The 21,403-nt window shown below is 39.7% G+C and overlaps 1 long non-coding RNA gene and 1 pseudogene across 1 annotated transcript; both read left to right on the forward strand.

The window, feature by feature from the left end:
• Nucleotides 1-19,377, forward strand: LOC113075036 (rap guanine nucleotide exchange factor 2-like; annotated as a pseudogene).
• A 1,605-nt stretch (nt 19,378-20,982) lies between these two features.
• Nucleotides 20,983-21,403, forward strand: LOC113075042 (uncharacterized). The gene is made up of 3 exons (XR_003280878.1): nt 20,983-21,023; nt 21,086-21,302; nt 21,381-21,403. It is a non-coding gene; the product is annotated as an uncharacterized LOC113075042 (long non-coding RNA).

A 21,403-nucleotide genomic window follows, 5' to 3' on the forward strand; every position in this document is an offset into this window, starting at 1 on the left:
ATGGTGTTCGCTGTGGTGGAACGGGCCGGCACAGTCGTCCTTAATGATGGCGAAGAGGTCGGTCAGACTTACCAAGACATGAGCCAGCAGCATTAACCTTTATATGAAGCCACAGTTTAACCTTTAACTTATATGGTTTGACCTATCACATATAGGATATATGTACATACAATAGTATTTTTTCTATCATCGATAGCTGTTAGTCTAGCTTTTTACACTAATCCCATTTTAGATATTTATTTAACCCTAATTCTGTCTCTTTTTTGAAGTTATGTCTTTCACCTTTAAATTTTCACCAGCTTTCACTTCAGTCTCATGCTAATCTTGATTCTGTGGCTTTGCTTACGCATACTGCCATCCCATTCTTCTTTTCATCACAGCATATCAGCCATTCAGCTTCTGCACTGTTAAACCTGAATGGATGCCAGCATTCAGCACCTGAGATTACAAGATGCCCGCGGTACAGCGGGGATCACTTATCTCCTTACTTCAGTATTGACGATGCCAAAAAGAGCCATTTTCCCCCCTAATGCGTCCATATAATTGAAAGCAGGACAGAAGCTTGAAGCTTTGTTACAGTTTCAATGTGATGACATGTTACAAAAGCTCAAAAAAAAAAAAAAAAAAAACCAGCAGTTTAGGTCCTTTGTGCACAAGTTTTGTATTTCACCACAAAGGTTTATAATACAAACTGACTCTGATTTAAATTGTAATGCATTATTAAAATAAACAGCATGTCCTCCTTTGTCTTACTGTCATTGTACTTTGTTGTAGCTGGACTCGTGGTCTGTGATTCTGAACGGCTCAGTGGAGGTGACGCACCCAGATGGCCGGACGGAAATCCTGTGCATGGGCAACAGCTTCGTGTGTCCCCCACCATGGAGAAAGAGTACATGAAGGGGTGATGAAGACCAAGGTGGATGACTGCCAGGTGAGTCAACCTTCCAGAATCTGCCAACTATTCACATTTTCTGCCCAAAAAAAAAAAAAGATTTTCACATTGTATATGAATGTAATAGTTTCAATTCTCTAAAGAAAATGTTGCCTGTTTTTGTATTGTGACATTGCATTCTGCGATTATCAGAAGTGTGCAGAATATAGTTGGCAAAACTATCTTATAATGTGTCAAATAAAAATATAAAATCTATATCCTCAAAAAAAAAAAAAAGAATATATATATATATATATATATATATATATATATATATATATATATATATATACAAAATAACCATTTGCATCATAACCTTTTCTGTAAAATAAATAGTCTCTCTAATTGAACTTGAGAAATTATAGTTTTAATAGCAATATAAATATTTTTGCATTAAATTTATATGTATTTGTGATGCAAATAATATCTCAATGCAAATTATGTAAGGCTTTATTTCTTCTATGCATTTTTGATCAAAATAAAAAAAGGGAGAAGATTGTCTCCTATCTTTGCCCAACCTGTTTTAGCTGTTTGCAATGTCTCATTTAGTGCAGAAGTGATGTGGTCCTGCCCATTCATTAAGCATGAGAATAATAGGGGTGATTAGTGAAAATTTAGCAATAATGAAATCTTGTCTCTGTTTCAGTGTGCTGGTGTAATTATCATGGGGAAATAATTTAAAAATACTGCTGCATCTTAAAAGTGATTTTCTTTTACCTCTAGGTTTTGTGTCTGCTTGCTCACTTTTGCTCTCATTTCCTCTCTGTCAGTTTGTTTGCATAGCACAGCAAGAATACTGCTGTATCCTTAACCAAGTGGAGAAAAACATGCAGAAGGTGGAAGAGGAGGGTGAGATTGTGATGGTGAAGGAACACCGTGAGCTAGACCGCACAGGCACCAGGAAAGGGCACATTGTCATCAAAGTAAGAACCCAACTCAGACCGAGTGTGACAAGTATTGTGTTTTTCACACCCATAGGTAAAGAAATGTTCAGAAATGTCTCATGATGAAAGTGTACCTCTGGGAACTTTTTAGCAAGATGTGAAATACCTACCAATAAGTACATATCACTGCAGTTTCCAACTGAAATGAACACTAGAGGCGATAAACAGTGAGCACCTGAGCATGAGCTATGATTACAGCTCCATATGCTTCACTTTCCGGATGTTACTAACTTGCTCAGTAGCTTAGCAAGCACTGAATTGGACTTAGGATGCGGAATCCTTGGTTACGAATCCCGTCAAAAACATGACTCACTATAAAAGAGCTAAAAGATATGATATCGTTTTGACATTACATTCGCTTAAGTTCGTAACACCAGGTTGGTTTAGGTGTAGTGCAGATGGTTCGATATTTTAAAAACGTCACTAAACAGACAATCAAAACTGTGATGATACCTACAAAAGCAAACGTCACATAAAATGTACCGTATGTACGTTCATCTCTTCTGGGGAAAACTATTTTAGCGCCACCCAGTGGACATTTCACATCGAATTTGTCAAGGAAAGTACATGGCGGTTACGTATTTGCAATTTTCAAAAAGATCCCAGAGGTACGTTTTTATCGTGATACCAGTTTGGAGAAAATACACTTCCCAACTAGACAATTGTCATTTTTACATAAATAATTTCTCAGATAGCTCACATCAAGATTTAATTATAAATTGCAACTCTATTTTGTGGCACTTTGGCCAAAATAAATATTGTTTTCGAGTGAGTTTGCGTTCTGAATTGAATCCAATGAGATGTGCCACACTGCAAAAACTGTGTTCAATGGAAACATTGACTTGCACTCTCGATTGATGTGACATTTTCCCTGATTTACACAGAAGCATTGAACATAGCCGTTTATTGATTTCTAAACATGGAAATATGCTTAGCATAGTAAAGCCATATATGGACTGAATATCAAATGCATTTCAAGAGTCCAATATCTCGATGATTGGAGTTCGTAGAAATAGGCCAACAGCAATGAAACTGGATTAAAAATGCACTTTTTCAGGGCACACCAGAGCGTCTTACCATGCACCTTGTAGAAGAGCACTCAGTGGTGGACCCCACCTACATCGAGGACTTCCTGCTTACCTACCGCACCTTCCTGCCAAGCCCTATGGTGGTAGGCAAGAAACTGTTGGAGTGGTTTCATGACTCCAGCCTCAGGGACAAGGTACATAAACACTCTTATGCAATCTTTTAGTCGATCAGTGCTCAATGAGGTGAATGACTGGTAACATTATATTTTCATCAGGTTACACGGGTAGTCTTGCTGTGGGTGAACAATCACTTCAACGACTTTGAGGTGACTCTGCAATGACTCATTTTCTTGAGGAGTTTGAGTACAATCTGGACAGAGAGGTCAGTTGTCTGCAATAAAACCTTAGATATCTTGTGAGTTGACCTCAAAAATCTCATGTAATGCCTCTCTTTGAACCAGAAAATGTGTGGGCACCTAAGACTGTTAAACATAGCATGTGCTGCCAAAGCTAAGCTGCGGGTGGTGACCCTGACCAAAACCCTCAAGGGAAGCACCCTGTCTTTCACCCTGCTGGGGGGTTCAGAGAAGGGCTTTCGCATTTTCATTGACAGCGTGGAGCCAGGCAGCAAAGCTGCAGAGGCCGGCCTTAAACGAGGAGATCAGGTAATGTCACACCAGCAACGTGCACAGTCTGAAGTAGGCTACAGAAATAGTTGTGTTTGTTAAACTGACACTGTAATAGCAACTTGCTGTGGCATTATCAGCAGTAATAGTTGTGGGATTGGAAGTGGGAAACATTGTGTGAAAGCATTTGTAATTGCTGTTGTCAAGCGGCGAAAGCGGTTAGTCACAGCACTGAGAGCATACCGCCTGAAATCATAAGGAAGAAGAGCAAAAACCTCATCTTATGATATTGTTTTTTATTCAGTTTGTTGTTCAAAGATAAAAGCTCACACATCTTAGCCTGTGAACTTGTTCGGTGGTCTAAATATGTCTGCCACGCCATGTCTTCCCTCCTTCACATAAGCGGAAAATGTGATTTTAGATGAATAGAGTATGACACTCTGTTTCCTTTTGCCCTTCACTCACTGTGGTACTTGGCTTATAAAGCTATCTTCCCCCCTCCCCATGAACCACTTGAGGATTGTGATTGTTTAGAATACTAATCATCTGATACTTGGCTGTTTTGAGATTATTGACAGCCAATTAACAGATGTGGTGGTTCCCGTTGCAACATTTGACAGCTTTGACAATGAATATCTGTCTATCTGTCTGTCTGTCTATATATTAGTGCTGTCAATCAATCAAAAAAAAAAATTACTATTTAATTACACTTTTTTTTCTGCAATTAATCAGGATTAATCCTGCCTAGCATCATAGTTTTTAAATACATTTTTAGATTGAAATAATTTCACATTCAATCTTCAAATTAATGTAGAAACAACATAAAGACAGTATATTTTTAATGTTAAATATTTTTTTATGGCTAAAGGGACTAAAGTAAATATAGATGAATCCTTAAAGCTACAGATATTCCATTCGAGTTTATTTGTGTACCGCTTTTCATGATCCAAATCATTGCAAAGCAGCTTTGTAGAAAATTAAAGTTTTTACATTATATTTAGTAATACATTATCAGCAGTGACTGTCTCAAGTTGTTGTCCATATGGCAGAAATGTACGGTAAAAATCAAGCAGTTAGTTAATGTCATGTAATCAAACAGATGGTGAACACTATTAACCACAATGATTATATGTTACGATCAATTTTAGATCAGTATTAGAGAAGATAGTGTCCATATTGCTAATAATTTCATTATGTTATTGATTTCCTACTTTTTCTATTGTTCTTTGATTAATAGACATCATAGCAGCTGGGTTATTAGGTTATTTGGCTGCTATTACTTTAAGAGCAAAGTCACATTAACTCAGCATACCTTACCTCTCTGAGATAATGTAATGAAGTAAAATGTTATACTACAAACTGCACTCTGTGTTCTGAAAGTACTGAAATAAAACATTGTGTTTTAAGTATATTTATCAGCTGTTCCAGCTGCAATGTTTATTGAGATTTTGGATTTCCATCTTTTTTTCCCAGTTACTAGAGGTCAATGGACAAAACTTTGAAAATGTGCCGTTATCCAAAGCCAACGAGATTCTCAAAAACAACACGCACCTGTCCATTACTGTGAAAACCAATCTCTTAGGTAAGCTACACTGGCTGAAATAACCACAGCTGCACAGACTGTTATTTAGACCCAACACAAATTGCCAGTCAGCTCTCTTTCATCTTCAGTAAGGGACAGTGTATCTGTAGTTCATTTTGTATGGCTGTTTGTTGCTTGAAAATGTCACATGGCATTGTCAAACTCATTGTCTCTGTGCTGTGTTCCCTGCTCTTAGTGTTTAAGGAGCTACTGGCCAGGCCTGACCAGGACCAGGAGCTAGAACAGGAGGAGGAGCCAGAAAGGAAGAACGGGGCACCTCACATCCCCAAAATTGGGGACATTAAGAAAGCCAGCCGCTACTCCATCCCTGACCTGGCTGTGGATGTGGAGCAGGTCATGGGCCTTGAAAAAGCTAGTAAGAAAGCCAAGGCCAACACCGTAGGTGGCAGAAACAAGCTGAAGAAGATCTTTGACAAAACACTGACCAGTATTCTTCCACCCAAACCTTACAAGTAAGCTGAGCTTGATGCATTAAAGCTCTCTTTCGTGATTTGGTTCCCTGTGGTGTGGTAACTCTTCTGGTTTTTACACAGTGATGTTGGTGTGGGACAGTCACAGGATGACAGTATTGTGGGGCTAAAGCAGTCTAAGCAGATCCCTCCTGCCCTTCCTGTAAGTGGAAACCTTTCATCAAGCAACCCTGACCTGCTGCAGTCACACCATCGCATACTCGACTTCAACAACCAGCCTGGTAAGACACTTAATCTGGTTTAGCAAAGTAAGACATTTTACTGCATTAACATAGATGCTGGTTCTGAAACAACAGTCGAATCATCCACTCTCATGCTAGGGTTAGCTTTAGGGGTTAAGGTTAGGCTGTGGCTTTAAGCTGGTCTTAAGGGGTGAACATCATTTTTATCAACTCTTTCATTTTCTCAGTGATTGGGTAAGCCAATAATCATTTGATACAATAATTTTTTTCTACTAGGTTAGAAAGCCTTTATACGAGAGAACAGACGTTGAGTCAGTAAAGCTCAGCTGAGATCTTTAGACGAATAGTTTAAAAATATTATTGCAATGTCTTACTGTGCGCTCACCTTTAGGGGATCTAAAGAACATTTCACAGAAGTTTATTCTCAGTGCATGCATATTTAATAAGATGCTTATGCTGTCCTGAATGTCCTCTTTCAGAAGCAGTCCCTATAAGTAAGTATTTGATCTTATCCTCTTAGAGGTTCCTCAACTACTTTCATTTTCCTAATCACAATCTTCTTCAGGGCACTTCTCTGCTCTGACATTGATTTTGCCATCTCAATTTATGTAGAACGAATTGGTACTCAATCAACCCTTAATTTATAAACACTGCATTTGGTGGGGTTCATCAAAATTCATTCGTTAAATGAATGTTGTTCAAATGAATGTTGCTTTCACACTAGAGGTTTTGTTGCAGCAAGAGATTGATTGACCTGTGCAATCAAAAATGTGCAAAAAGCTCCTGTTAATAGTTTAATGTTAAAGTCAGTAGGTTTAAGTGATGATTTAGAGATACATAAATATATGTTTACATAAATAAAGGCAAATTAATTACATTGATTGTCCAAAACTGTAATTCAGATTCTGACTTAAACATAGTAAGTGTGAAAGTGACAGTTCAGATGTGGTGTAAAATGGGTAACGCATAAGTGGTTTCCACCTAGATGAAGACTATATTATTGGGTGTTGGTTAATAAAAGGGTTAAGTATGTGGGTTTAAGCCATTCATATGTTCTGTAGACATGTCAGACCAGGTATTGAGAGTGTTCAAGGCAGACCAGCAAAGTCGGTACATCATGATTGGGAAGGACACCACAGCAAAAGAAGTCGTAGCTCAGGCCATCCGAGAGTTTGCCTTGACCGCTGCTCCTGAAGCATATTCGTTGTGTGAAGTGTCAGTCACTCCTGAGGGTGTCATCAAGCAGCGGCGACTCCCAGAGCAACTCTCCAAACTGGCTGACCGGATCCAGCTGAGTGGCAGGTGCTGCCTTAGAGCCCTTGTGGCCATTTTGTTCAATTTTCTGTAGTATAATGGTGTCAGATCGCACAGAATATCCGTTGACCTCTCGTTTAACATGTAGGTACTACCTGAAAAGCAACATGGAGACAGAGACACTGTGCTCGGATGAAGATGCCCAGGAACTGCTAAGGGAGAGCCATATTAGCCTGCTGCAGCTTAGCACGGTGGAAGTGGCGACCCAGCTGTCCATGCGCGCATTTGAGCTGTTCTGTGCCATCGAACCCACAGAGTATATTGATGACCTGTTCAAGCTGAAAACTCGCCTAACCGGACCCCCCAGCCTCAAGCTCTTTGAGGATGCCATCAATCGGGAGACCTTCTGGGTGGCCACAGAGGTGGTCCGTGAGCCCAACCAGCTCAAACGCATGAAGATCATCAAGCACTTCATAAAGATCGCACTGCATTGCCGCGAGTGCAAGAACTTCAACTCCATGTTTGCCATCATCAGGTAGAAAGAGGCTTCATTTTAAGAGGCAAAAAAAATTAAGGGTTAAATTGAAAACCTCTTAAGTGTGTTACATTTTTTTGGAGTCCCAATTAACAATGACATTTTGTGTCTTTTCCAGTGGTCTGAACTTGGCACCGGTGTCCAGACTGAGAGGCACATGGGAGAAATTGCCCAGCAAATATGAGAAGCTGTTTAGTGATCTTCAAGATCTATTTGATCCTTCCAGGAATATGGCAAAGTACCGGAATCTTCTGAACAGCCAGAACCTGCAGCCACCCATCATCCCACTGTTCCCTGTAATCAAGAAGGATCTCACCTTCCTGCATGAAGGTAAGACAACAGTAGGTGATGACATATATGTGTTTGTTTATTATTGAACTGTCTAGTTTTTGGTAATAACATTAATATATATATATATATATATATATATATATATATATATATATATATATATATATATATATATATATATATATATATATATATATATATATATATATATATATATATATATATATATATATATATATATATATATATATATATATATATATATATATATATATATATTTTTTTTTTTTTTTTTTTTTTTTTTTTTTTTTTTTTTTTTTTTTTTTTTTTTTAAACAGTCTCAAAAGTCCCTAACCATCCACATTTATGTGTAGCACTTACAACTCTGCATTGCCTTCCTAAATTTGTTTCAGACTAGGACTCTGATCTTTTCTGTTACATCTTCTAGGCCATTGCACTGTACAAGCAAAAACCAAAATCCAGAATGGTGATTGACAAGTTGATTAATTTCATCTGGCAGCACAAAGCTCTGTAAAGATCCTTGCACACGGAGTTCACAGAAATTGGTGGGCTTCTTTTTAATACATGGCTCTAGAATCACTGGGAGAGCATCCAACTGAGCCACTGTTATCCTGAAGTAAACTTTGAATCACTAGTGATAATCCCTATATCTCAGGATTGGATGGATCCAATATTTCCTTTCTTTTTCTATTTTAAGAAAAGAGAGGACAACCAAATCATCCTCACCTTAAGAAGACTTCATTTTGTATTGTTTTGCTAATTTTTTAGCAATGGATATGCATTGGACTCAGTGTGCAAGGTTCCTGTTCGTGACAAATGTTTAGGTTGACGATATAAAAAAACACATACAAATATTTCTGACTCCATGTGCAAGGACCTTTTTATGCGGTGCATTTAATGCAAGGTTTGTGCCTTTAAGGTACCGTTTAAGGTACCGTTGCAAAAACTGTCCATTTTGAGAGTGTGAAATATGATCATGACAAAAAAAAAATCTATATATATATATACATGTATGATATGAATGAATGAATGAATGAAGTTTTATTATTGTGTCCAACATTAATAATCATAAGTAAGAGGATTAATATACAAGATAGATGTACCAGATAGACAGATCCAAAGTACATAGAATACATTGCTCCCCAAATAATAGTAATAGAATTAATAATGCTGATATGATATGAGCCTTTTCTTTACTGTCCACTCTAGGAAATGACTCGAAGGTGGACGGTTTGGTGAACTTTGAGAAACTGCGGATGATTGCTAAAGAGATCAGACATGTAGGCCGAATGGCAGCTGTAAACATGGACCCTGCTCTGATGTTCAGAACCAGGCGAGTGCCTTTCTGTTCTGACTGCTACAATGACTTCTTTGCCCTTCTTTCTGGCTGGACTCTTCGCACCACTGAGTAGCTTTTAGTGCCCACTCACTGCGATGTGTACAGCTCTCACCACACGCTTCTACACACAGGCCTTTTCCGAAGGTTTTTTGATATGTTGAAGTAATGTTTACGTACAAGACAGTTAAACCATTTTGTATGTCTCTCTTTTGGTCTCTGGTGCACCTCACCTTGGTACCCTTGGTCTGTTTCTCCTCATCTAAGTGTGTCTCCCTCTCTTTCTCTCATGGGCTATCTCTCTCCCCCATTTCTCTCTACGTCCACCCTCTGTGCCCCACGCTTCACTATTCATGGCTCTCCCTTATAGGAAGAAGAAATGGAGGAGTTTAGGGTAAGTATGGTGAACTCTCACCTTTGACCTCACGTGTCCCCCTTCCTTTAATTTGGGCTGGCTCCTCACCATCCATTATTTGTATTTTTCTGGTTCATTTGAGAATGCTTCTGCTCTGACGGATCCCATCCAAGCATTTGACCGCCATCACTTTTGCTAATCAGGGTCATTGAAAACACTCACCTCATTCTAAAATACATCCCAATGTTCCTGTTGTATAATTACCATAGATTTTTTAATGTTTCACAAACATGACCCCACTAGTGTGCATGAATTTATTTACAGTTGTTTGGTTCCTGCTCATTTATTCATTTGATACCCCATGATCCATTTTTAGCAAAAGTGATTTAACGTGCCCCTTCCAGCTGAACTACTTACAATAGTTGCACGCTTTCTAAGTATTTGCTGTTTTTTTTTTCTTTATATTAAAAAATTGTGATTAATGATATGTGTAAATTCAAACATAACCTTGTGTAAGATTTTATAAACCTACTATGCACAGTTCACCTTTAAACAGAAAATAAATGGTTAAAAAAACTATAGTTTTAGTATAGAAAAAACATGACCAAAAATAATAGCATACAAAAATGATCTGTTATTTTATCCCAAAACTCATGCAAAGTTTAAGCACCTTACTTCTGTTGTTTTATTTAACATCCAGTTTTTATTTAACTGCCTGATTGGCTGAGATTTTAAATGCATGGAATGTTTGGAAGCTGCAAGGAATGCAACTTACTGCATGTAAAAAAAAAATGCAACCAATCCTGCATCAGCATACTACCCACTTTTAAAGTCAGCCCTCATCTTTAACGATAATATTTGTGTGCGTTTAGGTCACTCAGCCAGGGGAGTGCCAATGCGGCCGTCCTGGATGTAACCCAGACGGGCGGGCACAAGAAGCGGGTCAGACGGAGTTCCTTCCTCAATGCCAAGAAGCTGTATGAGGATGCACAGATGGCACGCAAGGTCAAACAATACCTGTCCAACCTCACCCTTGAAACGAATGAGGAGAGCTTGCAGACACTCTCAATTCAGTGTGAGCCTTCAGTCAACACATGTGAGTAGTATGCAAGCACACACACACGTTTAGTTGAATATGTTTAGTTGAATATGTATTTGTCTTGTATATATCATCACAGTGCCGAAGAGTTCCGGGGACAGGAAAAGACCCGACACATCGCCTGTAGTTGCACGGGCCGCCGCTCACCAGCGCCAGCAGCTTCAGAAAGCCAACCAGGGGCTTCAAGTGCCTGCCGTAGCCCTTTACCCATCACGCAAGAAAGTGCCAGTCAAAGACTTGCCACCATTTGGTAAGATCACCACATTGATTTAGCATAAACATGATCAGCTACTACATTATATGTTACTGGTGCTCATAAGGATCTTACTGTATTTTCACAGGCACAAGCTCACCACAGTCTCTGAAGAAGATACTGTCCCTTTCAGAGGAGGCAGGAGAGAGACACAGGAAACAGACAGAGGATAATGTGTCCAACAATTCCTCACAGCTGTCGTCTCCTCCTACATCTCCTCACAGCTCACCTAAGAAAGGTAAGCATACTCCGAAGACACACTCACTGGGGCACATTTAAATGTTTCTCCAACCTCTGGTCTTTGCACACTCGATTTGCTCTCTAAAATTAACTTATCAGTAAAGGGTGGAATCAGAGCCTTAGCATGAAGTGAACTATATTGTCAGACAGCTGCTCTGTTATCTGGCGCCCCCTAGTGCCAACATGTTTTCATGGCTGATTTAATGATTTGAGACTGCCATCTAGTGGTAAAAATATCACACTTGGGAAATGAAATATCCTGACAAGGTTTACGTGTTTTTTCCAAAACATTTTAGAACACTGCTTGTCTCTTTTTTCATTACTGTAACACTGGTTAGTGTCTACACCAACTGCTAAAGTCCGTCTACACTAGACGCGACAAAAAGACCATTTTGTGTCAATATGTCATAAATATAATGTAGCAGCAGTTTTCTTTCTGGGATTTGGTGCGCCATGTTCAGTTTAGACGACAGCACTGATTATAATGAGTTCTATACACTGATCTATATTGGTTCTATAGTATTCTGCCGCGCCGCTTGCGTCCAGTGTAGACACGATGTAAAGATACAAAGCTCCACTTTCCATATCTACTTTTACATTTGCATCACATAACATTTCTGTCTCTCATCATTCACGTGTTTTACCCTGTATTCAGCCATTGCATCTATAAGAAGCCACAGTATGAAGGGGTTTTCCTCCTCTTGTAGAAAATCACCAACAGGTAACAGGTCCTGGATGCAGATTAAAGCTGAGAGAGTTCACACAAGCATCATTATTGCTGTGTCTCAAGATTTAGTGAGCTGCCCACTCAAACATCATTTACAGTATATCACCATTCAAAAACTTGGGGTTGGTAAGGTTTTTGAATTTTTTTTAAGTCTTATGTTCAACAAGGGGCAGATTTATCTGATAAAAAAAAAAAAGTATATACATTTACAGAACCCAAAACATTTCATCCCTTTGTGGTATTGGTTGCTTTCATATTATTTTTTTTTTACAGTTATATATTTCTATCCCTTGATTAAACCCTTTAGTATTAATATTAAATGTTATTTTTGTGTTTTGTTTTACATTGTTAGTTGGAGGTTCCACAAATTATTTTATACCTTTCTAAATATCAGAAGTGCTGACATTTGGGTGAACTCTCTCACCAAGTCTAGACAGTGTTTTGCTCCTGTTGTAGCTGGCAGAGGCAAGCTAGTAGCTGTGTGTGTGTGTGTGTGTTACTGAAGCAACTGCCTGGTTTTGATTAGCTAATCTAAGAAAGGGGTGACTCTATTGTTTCGAGTTGAACCTCTGAAACCCTGGATACAACCTCTTATTTATTGCACTTATCATTGTATTGTCAATTTAATCACGATGTAAACAATAGGGCTTATCATCCATAAGTAGATGCAGGCATACAGTGTGAGCACTGACATAATATCTCACAGATATTCAATAGCTCTGTTCCAAAATCTTGTATGCTGCATTTTAAGACTGCATTTTAATCCTTCAAAGTCAAGGCATTCCCATAATGCACTGTGACAAGTTCAGTAAAAACAAAAAAACATTTCTGTTTTATTCAGAAGTCGAAAGTAACTCTACAATAGTTGGTTGGCAGCAAAGTAGCTCCATATATTCTGGAACAAAATATTTTAGGTAAAAAGTGGCAATTATAGAATGGGGTACTGCAGGGCTCTGTATTAAGGCCAAACCATTTTCTGATCATGTCATTCTGTGTACTCATGTGCCAGGTTATGGAAGAGCAGGTGACTACCTGTCGGACTCTGGCCACAGTGAGATCTCCTCACGCTCCAGTCTGGTGAGCACCTCCTCCCTGGATATGGGACCAGATGACCGCAGGCATCGATATGGAGTAATAGCTGGGGAGGCTCATGGCAGTAGCCACCGGCTAGAACGCAGGGCTACTGCTGATCCCGACCAGTACAGCTTGGGGTAAGCACTTCTCATTACCTTCAACTTACAACTTTCAACTAGTTGTATTGTTGCCTAAATCACTAGTCAGTTATTTGGTCTAAAGACGCCCTGGGTCAGTTATGTTGGTTTTGGGCTCATCTGACCCCAGTCGAATATGTACTAACATAATACACATTCTTGTGTTTAAAAGCAGATAGTCAGAGTACATTAGAATGATTATAGGTTTCTTGAGAAATATGAAACCTTTTTTTTTTAAACGGGGCACTCAAAAATAAAGCATTCTGTTAAACAAATAGCAAGTCTATATTAAGTTACAGTACCATTGTTTACCATCATGGCCTAGTCCTGCCAATGCAGAGTAAAAATTAAACCCTTCTGGATTCTTCTACCCTTTCTTCTTTCAGGTCCTACTCATCAATGCAGGACTGCCGGGGTCTGTATGCGGGCGCCACTGTGCTGTCTTCCCCCAGTTCAGAGGAGCTTACCCAGGACCAAGGTGACCGGGTGTCTCTCGATGCTGCTGATTCTGGTCGTGGCAGCTGGACCTCATGTTCCAGCGGCTCCCATGACAACATTCAGACCATGCAGCAGGGGCGTAGCTGGGAGGCACTTGCAGAGGGTGCAGGGCTTTGGGGAAGCAGAGGAAGCTGGGCGTCTGCCTGCTCCTCTTCGTCCTCTGTGGCATGTTGGGGTGAGGACTCTGAGGGAGACACAGGCACCATCAAGCGGAGAGGAGGGAGGGATGTGACCACAGACCCAGAGACCAGCAGCATCACCTCCACTGGTTCAGAAGAGTCCAGACAGCATAGTCGACGCCCCTCACCCATCACTGCAGGCAACACCAAAGCTGTGATCAGTAAGAGTCGCCACATTAACCTGTTTTGAAGGGGTAGTTCACCCAAAAATGATTATTTTGATATTTACTTAACCTCATATTGTTCCATTGCAATATATTCTCTTATTTTTTACATATACCATATTTTCCAGACTATAATTCACACTTTTTTTCATAGTATGGCTGGTCCTGCGACTTATAGTCAGGTGCGACTTATTTATCAAAATTAATTTGACATGAGCCAAGAGAAATGAACCAAAAGAAAACATTGCGGTCTACAGCTGCGAGAGGGCGCTCAGGGCTGAATACGGTAATGTTTTCTCTTGGTTCTTGATTCTAAATAAATGCAACTTCTAGTCCAGTGTGACTTATATATGTTTTTTTCCTCATCTTGACCTATTTTTGGACTTATGCGACTTATACTCAGGTGCAACTTATAGTCCGAAAACGGTAACTCAAACATTAGAAGCATCAAATAGCTTTTTTCATTAAGCATCATTTAAAAGTTACCATTTCTGCTAGTTTCATAATAGGCAAAAAAACGTACAATACTTTTAATTGAGGAACATTTTGTTATTAAGCTGTTATTTACTGAAAGTTTCGCCTTATGATACTTTTTGGTGATCATGTGAGGTTGGACATCAAACTGTCTGGTGCTTAGTACTCAAAAGTTGGGAAAAGATTTAGATTTTGGGGTAACACTTTTAAATGAAAATGTTGCATCAATTACTCACCCTGATGTTGTTTCGAATTCGAAAGACCTTTGTTCATCTTCTGAACACAAAGAAAGATATTTTTGATGAAATCCGAGAGCTTTCTGGCCATGCCTAGACAGCAAGGCATATGCAAGTGATGCTGTTGACATAGAACACTGCGCCTTGTTTACATGCAAAGGATTGCACACGCATGGTAATCTCGTTAATGGCGGTGGACTGTCCCGTGAAAGAAGAAATTGCTGAATAAAGACATATTTGTTGTTGTTTTTTTGCACACCAACAAGTGTTCTCGTAAGTACATAAAATTAAGTTTGAACCACTGATGTCACATGGACTATTTTAACAATGTCCTCACTATGTTTCTGTATCTTGACAGTGGTAGTAACCTTGCTGTCTATGGAGTGTCAAAAAAGCTCTCTGATTTCCTCAGAAATATTGTAATTTGTGTTCCGAAGATGAACTAAGTTATTTTGGGTTTAGAATGATGTAAGGGTGAGTAATTAATGACAGAATTTAGAATTTTGGGTGAACTATCCCTTTAAGAGTAACTACACCAAGTTATATTTCCTAACCTATCTGCTGTGTTTACACTTTTCAAATGTTGAAGTCATGATTCTTGCATGAAAAACACATTCACAACGATTTAACTAACATTTGAAAATGAACCATAGAGTAGAAACGAACACTTCAAGGTGGAATAACACAACAAACTACCTACAAGTGATCCTTCCTGATCTAGTGCATGTTTGCATGTGTCCGTCCACTTGTGTGAGAAGTGTTACGGATATTAAACGGATCTTTGGTGTCCGTCTACTTCCTCAGCACGGAAGGACGGTCGTTACCGGGATCCTCCTCCCACACCGCCCGGCTACACGGCACTGAGTATCACAGACGTAACTGAGGGTACGGCTCACTCGGGCAGGAGACCACCAGACTACACCACCGCCTTGCAGCGCTCCCGTCTTGTCACACATTCCCCCGACTCCCACCACCCCCCAGCTGCGGGAAAACCCACCCATTCGCTGGACCCCCGTGGCCGAGACGAGGAGGAGCCAGAGGAGGTGGAAGAGGAGGGTGAGTGCTTGTCTCCCAAACTCAGAGCTCAAAGGAGGAGAGGTCCACACACAGCAGTTCCCCCCAGGCCATGAGTTACATACACCACCCCAACAGGAAGGTAAAACATCCCAAACTCCAGTTACTTCCACACTCACACACTCCACGCACACTCACGTACACCAGTCATGGTCTCTGCATGCCAGGAGGACAGCTCCTTCACCTGCCCGCCATCACCAACCACCAACGCATCTCACACAGTGCATGTGCCGCCACAGAGACAGCCTGCCCCCCGTCGACGTGGCAACATCCCAGTCATTGCTCCCTGCTCTGCAGTGTGTATTGGCTCTCACCCATCAGTGCTCACAGGAAAATCACTAGATCTGCCATCATAAATGCTTGAACACCTGATAGAGCCTGAAGTTGTGTTTGTGTTGTCAGGTAGCAGGTAAAATAGCGTTAGTACTTATCAGCACATAGTTCCTGACTTGGGGAATTGTCATTTTATTAATGTTCACAGAAGTAGTCTTTCTTGTCTTGTCATGTTTGTCTGTGGTACGGTAAGGCCAGAGCATATTTTATTCCTTATTATATTTAGCGGTAAGCCTGTGACTTTGTTCCAAACCCGAGTGCATTTCCTACCCTAGGCAGCATTTTTAAGGCGTCAAAAATACAACAACTACGCTGCCTTGCTTATTGTGTTTTGTTTTTTAATGTAGTGTATATATTATATAGTAAATTTATATTTAGATTTAAATACAGTTGAAGTCAAAAGTTTACATACACCTTGCAGAATCTCCAAAATGTTTATTATTTTACCAAAATAAGAGGGATCATGCAAAATGCATGTTATTGTTTAGTATATGAACAAGATATTTCACATAAAAGATGTTTGATTCTTTATACTTTATAGTTGTTCATGAGTCCCTTGTTTGTCCTGAACAGTAAAACTGCCTGCTGTTCTTCAGAAAAAACCTTCAGGTCCCACAAATGATCTGAACCATTTCCAACTATGATTTTAAGATCCATCTTTTCACACCCAGGACAAGGGACTCATATGCAACTATTACAACTATTATTAAAAATAAATATTTATAATCTAAATTCTCTCTCTCTCTCTCTCTCTCTCTCTCTCTCGATATATATACATACATACATACATATAGGCGCAAAACACATATAGAATCAACGCTTCGCTCCAAACTATGGCATCTAAAACAGAATTTTATATAGTTCTATTGTTTAACAGTTATGGTTAGTCACTTGTTAGTGATGTGAGTAACAAGTTGCTGCATATGAAACATTTCGTATCAGTGACCATTTCATTTAGGATACTATTTTCACACAGCCCCAGTTCCAGTCTACCTGCCATGATGGTAATTTTTTTTTTTTTTTTTTTTTTTAATGTAGCATTGCATTATTTGGTTCCAAACAGTGACAACTGCTTGCTGGCATAAGACTTTATTCCAATTTTCTTTTACTTCCAAAATGTAATATGCACAAAACTGCACTTGCATCTGCTTACTGAAAATGCTGCAAAGGTTTGTGATGCCAAAGGCCGTTTCTGCTGAGACAATGAGAAATGAGATATACAGAGTATCAGTAACAGTTCACTTTCACATATCACTCGGGTTTGGATCAGAGCCTGTGTGTTTAGGTGATTATATTCGTGATGCTCACAGAGATTCTCTTTTCTTCCTCCAGAGGATGAACAGGTGTCTGCTGTTTGAAAAGGGGGCGACACTGGCTGCACTGCTGCATTAACTGATGGCCCATATGGGGCATTCACGGGTCCGACAGACAGACCATCCAGTCTACATTTTGACGGCACTGCCTCTCTCCCTCCTCAATGATGAATTCATCTCCCTGCCCTGCCTTAATGCATCATGGGGGGTTTAACGCCCTGCATGCTAAGAAATACTGTGAAGAAAGAAGGTGTGCAAAAAAATAACTTATTTGGCACTTTGGAGAATGGAAAAATGTACTGAACTGAAACTCGAACGAAGCGCTTTAACATTCATACACACACACAAACACTCACACACACACAAAACTACTGTTAACGGTTATCTTTAAACATTTCCTTCTGCTTAAAGGACACATGCACGTTAGTAGTTCCCCTCAGCACTTTTTAACTGTTTTTAAGGGGTAAAATGATCCACACAATCAACATTTCAGCCACTGGATTCTGGACATGCAGTTTGGATGCCACAGAAGGCTTGACTATTACTTAACTCCACTCCTTTTCACTTCAGTCCTCACGACAACACGCATATCTGTGTGGTTCAATATAGCAGTATTATATTTGCAGGAGCACCACTTGAAGGACATCTCTTCTGCTGGATGACTACAAATGGAGTTCACTTTGACTCCTGACATACGTAGCACACCGATTTAATACGGAAGGCGCTTTGTGAGAGGAAATGATGCTAAGTGAAGCCTTAGTGAGTGATTTTATTGTTTTTTTTAAGCTGCAGTGGGTTTGAGAGCTGTAAGAAAACATCAAGTTTGGTCAAAGGCCTCATGAAATTACATAAATTTACATCTGTTGGTAATCGAAGAGACAAAGTCCATAAAAGTGAATCAGTTCTGCTGCAAGAAGCTTTTAGTGATGAAGAGGAAGTGTACATGCTCATCTTTGATATGACGCAGGTGGTTTTATCAGTTCAGTGCCTCTCCAGCTTCAAAAGCATTTGTTGTGGCACAACTTCAAGCCCCCTATTGGTTAAAGTGAGAACTGCAGGCGACTCAAGCAAATGGGGACGTTTTATTCGGGTGCTACTTTCTTCCTCTCATTCTGTGAAACCATTAAGGCGGTGTGTGAAAGATGGTGGCTTCTGTGTTATTTTTTTCTTTACGGTGGATCAAGTCATGCATGTTTCTCCTGGAGCGGGCCTTGAACTAACTACCACTGCTGCACAACAGCTTTCACAATCATTCACAGGAACTGAACTGATATGTGCTTTTACACAAACCCACCCGGAGTCCACCAGTCAGAGCAGAACTGAACCGATGGGAGCACGTCACTTTTATTCTTTCATTTAAATCACTGAGTTAAGCTGATCACATTGATCAGTATAGTTAGAAACGATAGACTGAAGAAGAAAAAAGTTTGCAGTGTTTTCCACTGTACCCTGTAACATCACTACTTCAATGTTGCTTTCTCTAGTTGCTTTGTTTGTTTGTTCGTTCGTTTGTTTGTTCGTTTGTAGGTTTTTGGCTCCCACACAACTTTTTTTTTTTTTTTTTTTTTTTGTAATGGTTGCGGATACAGTTGTTCACGTTCACGTTCACGTTTTGGCAAGCCAAAATGAGTCACTTGTTTTTCAAAATAAGTTGCACAAATTGTACAAGCATAAATACAACAAGGTAAATAGTAGTAGGTAGCTGTTCTGCTACTCTGTTCGATATGTGATGTTTAGTGAGACGTGTACATTTAGCTGGTGAATATTATCTCTTTTTTGACTACTTTTACCTGTACGTCTTTTACAAAGACAATTGGTGGAGTATGTATTTGTTCTTTTGTTTTTTTGCCTTTCTTTTTTTTTTTTTTTTTGTATTTTTAATACAATAATTGTAAATATTGGTTATATTTTTGTTGAATTGTAGAAATGTATGATGTTTATGCCTCAACATCCAGTTTATATGAAGCTGGTAATCAATAAATTCGACAAAAATCAATCAACTTATAGTTTTTAAATGCTATTATTATTATTATTATTATTATTATTATTATTATTATTATTATTGCTCTTCTTATGTTGATTCTGCATTAAGGATTTTGTTTTCAAACATTGTTTTAAATGGCCTTTGTCACCATCTAGTGTTTGCACAAGATAAGACATGGAAGTAACTTGAAACGTGTATCTCATACTTTTCTAACTGACAAATGTATGTTGGGGTTAATAAAAGACATCCGTATCGTATCTGCTGTTCAACACTATGTGCTTTTTCAGTGTTACATCATAGAATTTGATGAACCAAAGCGGATAAACTGGGTCATCGATACGGTGATTACACATTTGTCCTTATTGGGCATGATGCAAAAAAGCAAAATTCTTCCATTTGTGATTTCTTGTACGTCTAAATATGTTTAGTGACGAACACGTGCAACAGAGATCACTCCCGGCACTTTCCGGCACTTGCGCAGACTAAGCCAGAACGTGCGCACACGTCACACACCAGGAAGCGTGAGCGCCCTCAGATCACTTGGATGTGTACAAGAGGTAAAAACTATATAAATACTGTTTGTTTTCTCACACAAACCGCTTGTTTTGTGTCTTAGGCCATCAATGTGTACTTACGATGGGGAATTGTTTAATTTGGACTTCTCTGTGCATACTCTTTGAGGTGACCATAGACCTGCATTATATGAGTGACAGACCAGAACGATTCGACCTAAAAATATAAAAATGGAAACTACTGCAGAAACAAAGACACCTACATCTTGGATGCCCTTGAGGTAAGCTAAAACATACCAAAATTTAATTTAAAAGATAATTATCCCTTTAAGCTTTCTGTTTCTTCATCAGAAACTATTTGAAATATTTGGTTAGCATTGCATCATTTAAATATATCACTGATGAATGAGTGCTTCTTTAACCTAATAATCTAGATGTGCACTTTCTGAAAGAAATTTAAAGGTTTCCTGAAGGTTTAAAAAAAATTGGTTCTGTGTAAATAAAATTCTGCACAAGAGCTGCTCTGGGTTTATCATGTCAATGTTTTATTATAGGAAATAAATAGAAACATTTGCTAATTAAATTGTCATGAAACAAACTGGATTAACAGTAGACCTCATGTCCTTCTCTTAGAAAATGTGACCCTGGACCACAAAACCAGTCTGTGATGTGTGGAAAAAAAACAGCACTCTGTATGTGTGGTTGTCGGCTGTACTGCGTTTGAGCTCCGTCACTATATTCTTTTCATTGACTATTTTTAACTTAAAAATCAATTTTATACATCATTGTTTCCGTTTATATAACGCGTGAATATATCCTCTATTGTATTCTACAACAAAAACAATCAGAGCGCCTCGCTATCACTAGTTTTATTTTGATCTCCCGGGTCCGCTATTAGCTTTTAGCCAGTTAGCATCAGCAAGCGTGGTTGCTGCTAACTGCGCTTACATTGCTAATACTCTATTCTCACACATTACCACTGCTGTACTCACTGTTACTTGCTTTAATGGCGGATGAATGTCTCCACTCTGTGCAGCTCGAGCTGGAGGCCGTGGGGAAGCAGATTCGCGACCTGGAACGTAGGCAGGCCCAGCTGAGAGAGCGGAGAGCCGCGCTGGAATCATCCCGGGCTGACGCTCACAAGTCCGGGGTAAGTATACAGAGTGCTGTTAACAGTCCCACCACGTCTACTCCGTGTGTTTCTCTGCGCAGGCCCGGTGCACCCAGGACGCGATCTTCCCAGATGTCCTTCACTGCGACGCCGGGACACCACGGACCCTGGGTGCATCCACAGCGGAGGACGTGAGTTGGGTCCCGGGCGACTACTTCTCCCCCTCCTGCCTTCGAGATCTCCATCCAGAACCGCTTCGCTCCCCTCCGCGAGACAGGACGCGACGCTGTGATCATCGGAGACTCCATCGTCCGACACGTAAGTGCTACGTTAGCCGAAGATAAAGTGCACACTCATTGTTTGCCTGGTGCTCGTGTTCTCGATGTTTCTGCGCAGATACCCGCGATCCTGAAGGACGG

The sequence above is a fragment of the Carassius auratus genome, unplaced genomic scaffold (assembly GCF_003368295.1).
Source record: "Carassius auratus strain Wakin unplaced genomic scaffold, ASM336829v1 scaf_tig00016310, whole genome shotgun sequence".
Classification (NCBI taxonomy): Eukaryota; Metazoa; Chordata; class Actinopteri; order Cypriniformes; family Cyprinidae; genus Carassius; species Carassius auratus.